Below are 5,791 nucleotides of genomic sequence, written 5' to 3' on the forward strand. Positions count from 1 at the left end.
TAAAGCGATACTCCAAGCCAAAAGAAAAATGAGTTAGAAAAATGCATGATTCCTAACTATGCAATATGACTAATGCAGCACATGCGACATGCAATCTAAATAGGCTTGGCTACTTAACAAAGCATATGAAGTAATGAAATAGCATGCAGTCTAAGCACGTATTCAAAGAGGATATAAGCAATAACAATGCAGTTAGAATGATGAACCAAGCCTCGGTGCATGTAATACAAATGGATGCAAACATGGATTATGCTAAACAAAATATGATGTCCCTAAACTAACTATCATAAGTAGTTCAATAAAAAGGAGAAAGACGTGGGGTTGAAAGACATATACATTATTACAATATTGCGCTTTTACGAAGGAGAGTCCGAATAAATAAACTATCTAACTAGCAAACTAATTAAAGCTAAGCTAATTTAAGCTAACTATTACAAAACAAATGAATAAATAGCTAAACTACTTAACTAATTATTACAAACCAAGGTAATTAATTAACCACTCTAGCTAATTAAAGATTACAACACTTTACAAAATTAACTAGTTACAACTAATTAATTACAACAAATATTTAATCTAAATATTTTAACTTAGAATGCGAGGAAGGCTCATGCACGTGCTTGGTTTCCACCCGAAAGCCACTGTTTTGCTTCCGAAGAGCCTTTATTACATAATAGAACACTAACATTGTTGCATACTTCCAGAATAACTCTACTTTGACTCACAAACATATTGCTGAATTCTGCATCAGTGGCTGGCCGGCCAGTAATGAGGGCTATCGGCCACCAGTGATAGCCGGCCAGCTATCAATGGTGGTCTGTCGGCCACCTGCCAGCAATAGAAAGTGGCTTGTCGGTCACTGCTGCCTAGTTCATCTTGCTGCAATAGAGGACAAACAGAGCATGCACAGGGTATTCTCAAGGGTTTGTTTGCACAATTTATCAATTCTTATCATGGACAAATCAAAGGAGTGACAAAACTTGGTCCATAAACCATCAACTCAAGCAATTTCATTGCATGATGGCTCATGAACCAAAGTGTGCAAGTTCAATAAATGCAATAAAATGAGACTCTAACCTCCTCTCTTTCATGAATTGATCAAGGGAAGTAGTGACCTTGGAAACTCGAATAATTTCATCACTTATGAGTATGAAATGGCCCAAGCTTCCATGTGTTCAATTAACGTTCGATTGAATACAACACTTTTTATTATCTTGCACCATTTTAGTTCCAAGTTTTAATTACTCCATTTTAAATACCAACTATCCTTTAATTCAATTGAGTCCAATAGTGAGTTTAAGTCCTCTAAATGAAAAGAAGGCTCAAACCATGTGTTGTTTTAGACATGAAAGAGACATCACACCGTTGGTAATGAACCCCAAAGGGATTAAACCATTAAGCATGACATCTCAATCTCATACTTTAAACAAACAAGTTGTTTGAACCACTTTCAAAGTAAAACAAAAGCCAAGAAATAAGGGAGGTTGTAGAGATGATTAAGTGTGATCACAAGTATGGAAAGCCATAAATAAATGCAATCAACTCAAAGGAGATGATGTCTAAGGCCTAGAACACTAAACTCATGAGGACTATTACACTACAAGCATGCAAAACAAAGCTCAAATGCAACAATCAACCAAAAATAGTGCTAAAACAATCTAAAAACAGTCCTAAAACTTGCGGAATTAAGATAAAAATAGCTAGATTAATATGCTAAAGCATGAAGCATACTAGACTAGTAAGCAAAATACAAGGAGGGAAGGCTAACCCCTCCAATTTTGGACTTCAAAACATGATTTTAGCCACTAAAATAACTCTGAAAATTAGTGTTTAAAAGCTCCAAAAAAAAAAAAAAGATAGTGTAAAGGTGGGAAACACAAGGGTAAATGTCACAACCCAAACCCGCCCCTATGGGTTTAGCATCGTAACCGGCCAGTAATCCTAGGATTACCGAAGGCCTCTGAGACAGATTAACATAATATTAGGGGCTAGCGGAAGCAAATAACAATATACAACGTCCATTGAGCTGTGCAGACTTATATGAGACAGAAAAATTTTAAACTTTTTATGTACACATGTACACATTAACTTTAAGTCGTCATATAAACACAGATTAGACAAAAATGAACTTAACCCTATTTACAAAATACACAAGACTTGTTCAACTAAACACGAAAATAAAACTTAAACTTTAGATCACATAGCAATAATCACTTGACATATCCTGAACCTCCATAGGAGGCACATAGGTTGGCTGACAAAACTGGTTCTAGGCAGAAGCCTCTAAGCCTGGTCACGTGCCTGATCACCTATATACATAAATAATACAGTGAGCTAAAGCCCAATGAATAATAACAAAGTAAAGGATTTTTATGAATGATATCCAGCACAAGTTAGGATCCAGTATTTAAATCAGAACATATGCATACTTCAAAACAGACATAGATTTAGATATATACTCATGTTCATATTCAAATTTTGCATAAGATCATACGTGGTACACCCATTAGCTATCAGATCAGATTGGTCCAGAGACCCACATACATAGTTGGTACCAACGACCATAAAGGTCCATATCTTGCGCGCAAGTAGCCATGGTATTGTTACCCCCAGGCAAGGGCCACGTGCAGATTGGCCACGGTATTGTTACCCCCGGGCAAGGGTCACATGCAGATTGGCCACGGTATTGTTACTCCCGAGCGAGGGCCACATGAACTAAGGGTGCCACAAATACATTTCAGAAAATTCGACATTCAATCATAATTCGTAAAATAGCATTTCAGAAAAACAGATCATATCATACCAGTCGGAAAAATACTTAAGTTAAAACATAACTTTACAGAGTTATTACTCACAGATGGCTGCAGAAGCAAATCAGACAGACTGGACATACCAGATAAATCAGGCAGACAATGGCGCGTGACCTACACAAGCACATAACATATACACATTGAGATACAATATTACTCTATTGATCAAACTTGACTTTCCTAGTCTTTTTCCGTCTAAATAGTCCGAAATTCTACTACGCTTAATCTTTCTCATTCAAATAAATCGGATTCTTATTTCACATATTCTTCCATTACTAAGCCCTTCTTTTCCCAATAGACTAATCTTTTACTTGGCTTCTTAAACAACTACCACTAGATCAATGATTCATCCATCAACTAACTAATCTATGTTGATTGGTAGCTTATTAATCTTTATTGAGTCATAAATCATGTCTAGAATGCCTTGGAAAAAGATGAGAATAAAAATGTGAACTAAATGCAATTTTTCAAAATATGCTGAAAATGGGCCTTCGCTCGAGCGCCACTTTGGTCGCTCGAGCGGATTGTAAAATTTGAAAAACTACTGAGAGCTCGATTTTCACGCTCGAGCGAGACTTTCCTCGCCCGAGCAGACAACACAAATTCTGAAATTTCCAAAATTGTGATTGAAGTTCATATTTGATATTCAAAACCTCAAAACATGTATTTTTAGTGCACAAAAATGGAAAACCATTGTATGATTTAGTAAACACTTCCAATTAGAAAACATTCAACCAAAATCATGTTCCAATTGCCCAAATTTAATTTTAATTCATCTTATTAATATCAACCCACAATTCTAAGATACAAATTAGGCTTTCCAATTCTTAAAATTGCATGATGCATGTGTGATTGAACTCAATTTCATACAAGACAAATAAATTCAAACCCAAAAGGGTTATTTTCAAATTAACTTTTAAAATTTTGAATCTACTTCAATTTCTACACCATTTTACTAATTCCTTTTAATGTACATGAAATTGAAGTTATATGACCCTTAGGAAAATATTTGCATGTATGACATTAAGATTAAAACTAATTAATTTTTTCTACATTCAAAATTAACTCAATGTTTAATTTTCCATAAACTTGATTTTTCTTATAAAATTTCTTCATTCTTCTCTTCAAAACATGAAATTGTTTACCTAAAGTTCCTCAAAATCCAAAATGCATGTATAAAACACTTACCAAATCCAATCAATTTTACATCATCAAGCTCAATTTATAATTTGACTTCTTAATTTATATCATAATTTAATCTCAAACTCATAAACTTTAAAATATGAATTAAATTCTAAAATCTTGAAAACTTACCATGCATGTAATGGAAAACTTCAAATATGTGAAGGATGAAGAAAATCAAACTCAAATATTTAATCTCAACATCAATTTCTTAATAATTACCTTCTAATTTATTTTCCATAAACTTGATTTTTACATGTAAACCCAAATCTTAACAATTCATAATATCTACAAAGCTTTATTTTTAATTCCTTCAAAATTCATGATGTATGTATCAATCTAGTCTAAATTCCTTTCCATAGCTTTCAAATTATAAGATTGAACTTCAACATAACTCAATCCTAGAATGCATGTAACATATAATTTCAAAATCCAACATATTCTTGTATGTATGTAAGGAATCACCTTCTTCTTAACATGCTCAAGCAAAATACATGTAATGGCCCATAAATCCAACTCTATACCATAGGATCTTCAAGTTTTGAGAGACAAATCCTTACCTAGAGTCTTCATAGACATTTAATCTTGCATAATTTTGACAAATCCAAGCCAAACTTGAGTTTCTCCTTCATTTTCTTCACTTTTCCCTTGGTTTTCCTTCAAATTTCCAGCAAAGATTTAAGGAGTTGAACACTCCCTCATTCACGGTTCTCTCTTTCTCACCCACGGTTGTCTCTCTCTTTCTCACGATTTTGCACCAGCAGATTAATTACATTGCATGCAAAAACAATGAAGCTCTCTCTCTCTCTCTTTGGTTCTCTCTTTTCTCTTTTCTATATGTTTGAGTCTAACTTCCCAGCACATGTATTACACTCACACAACTTCTTTTGAGGCACCACACTACACGCGTGCACAGATCCAATGCTACCAGCACAACAACAATATACACATATCTGGTTTCTCTGCACACCCACACTGGTTTCTTTGCACACCCACACACACTCACAATTCTAGATCCTTCTTAACTTGATTTATGATTAAGATTAGATTAATTAAATAACACGTAGTCTTTATAAATCTTATTTAACACGCAAATAATTAATCATAACAAATCACAATTTCCATAATTTAATTAGTCTAATTTGACTTCCATTAAGGCTCAATTAATTTTATTTAAATTTATCAATCCGAATCGAATTTTTAGTCAGACTCCCAAAAGGCTCCAAATATTAAATTAAATTTATTATCATTATCAATTTTGATTTCCCAAATCATTAGGCCTTTAATTTCTAATCAGACTTAAATTTTCAACAGTAAATTACATATTCAAATTGGACGTTCTATAAATAACTTTAATTCGCAATAATCACAATTCTCAATCCTCACAATCTAATTAAATTAATTAACCCCAATTCGGACCCAATTTTATTGAATCTCAATTTATAAATCTGAATCGAATAGTTAATTAAACTTCCACACAGTCCGATATTCGAAATTAAAATAGCTTAATTCACTAATTATACTCTCTTGAGCCATTTGGGCATTCTATTTCTAATCCCAAAATAAATCCTCAATAGAATCATGTATGAGTCAATCTCCATAATTTTCATAAATCCCAAATTAACTATAATGCTCGGCAATTAAATTTCAAATCCTCTTAGTTAATTAAGTACTAATCATTATACGTAATGCGGTCGTTACAGTAAAGGCCTTGAAAGAAAGGTGTAAAGAATGGTGAACCACCCCTCAACCTTTATTGGCCTTAAAACGTAAGTTTTAGCCCAAAAATACAGAGTTTT

At 33.5% G+C, this 5,791-nt stretch overlaps 1 long non-coding RNA gene across 1 annotated transcript; it reads right to left on the minus strand.

Annotated features, from left to right (window-relative positions):
- Positions 1-331: 331 nt before the first annotated feature.
- Positions 332-4,859, minus strand: LOC145820957 (uncharacterized). Its single transcript, XR_014362999.1, has 3 exons — positions 4,553-4,859; positions 2,856-2,924; positions 332-2,309 (listed from the first exon to the last, which is right to left on the minus strand). It is a non-coding gene; the product is annotated as an uncharacterized LOC145820957 (long non-coding RNA).
- Positions 4,860-5,791: the final 932 nt, after the last annotated feature.

Source organism: Camellia sinensis, chromosome 3 (assembly GCF_055761805.1).
Source record: "Camellia sinensis isolate YWXY chromosome 3, ASM5576180v1, whole genome shotgun sequence".
NCBI classification, from domain to species: domain Eukaryota; kingdom Viridiplantae; phylum Streptophyta; class Magnoliopsida; order Ericales; family Theaceae; genus Camellia; species Camellia sinensis.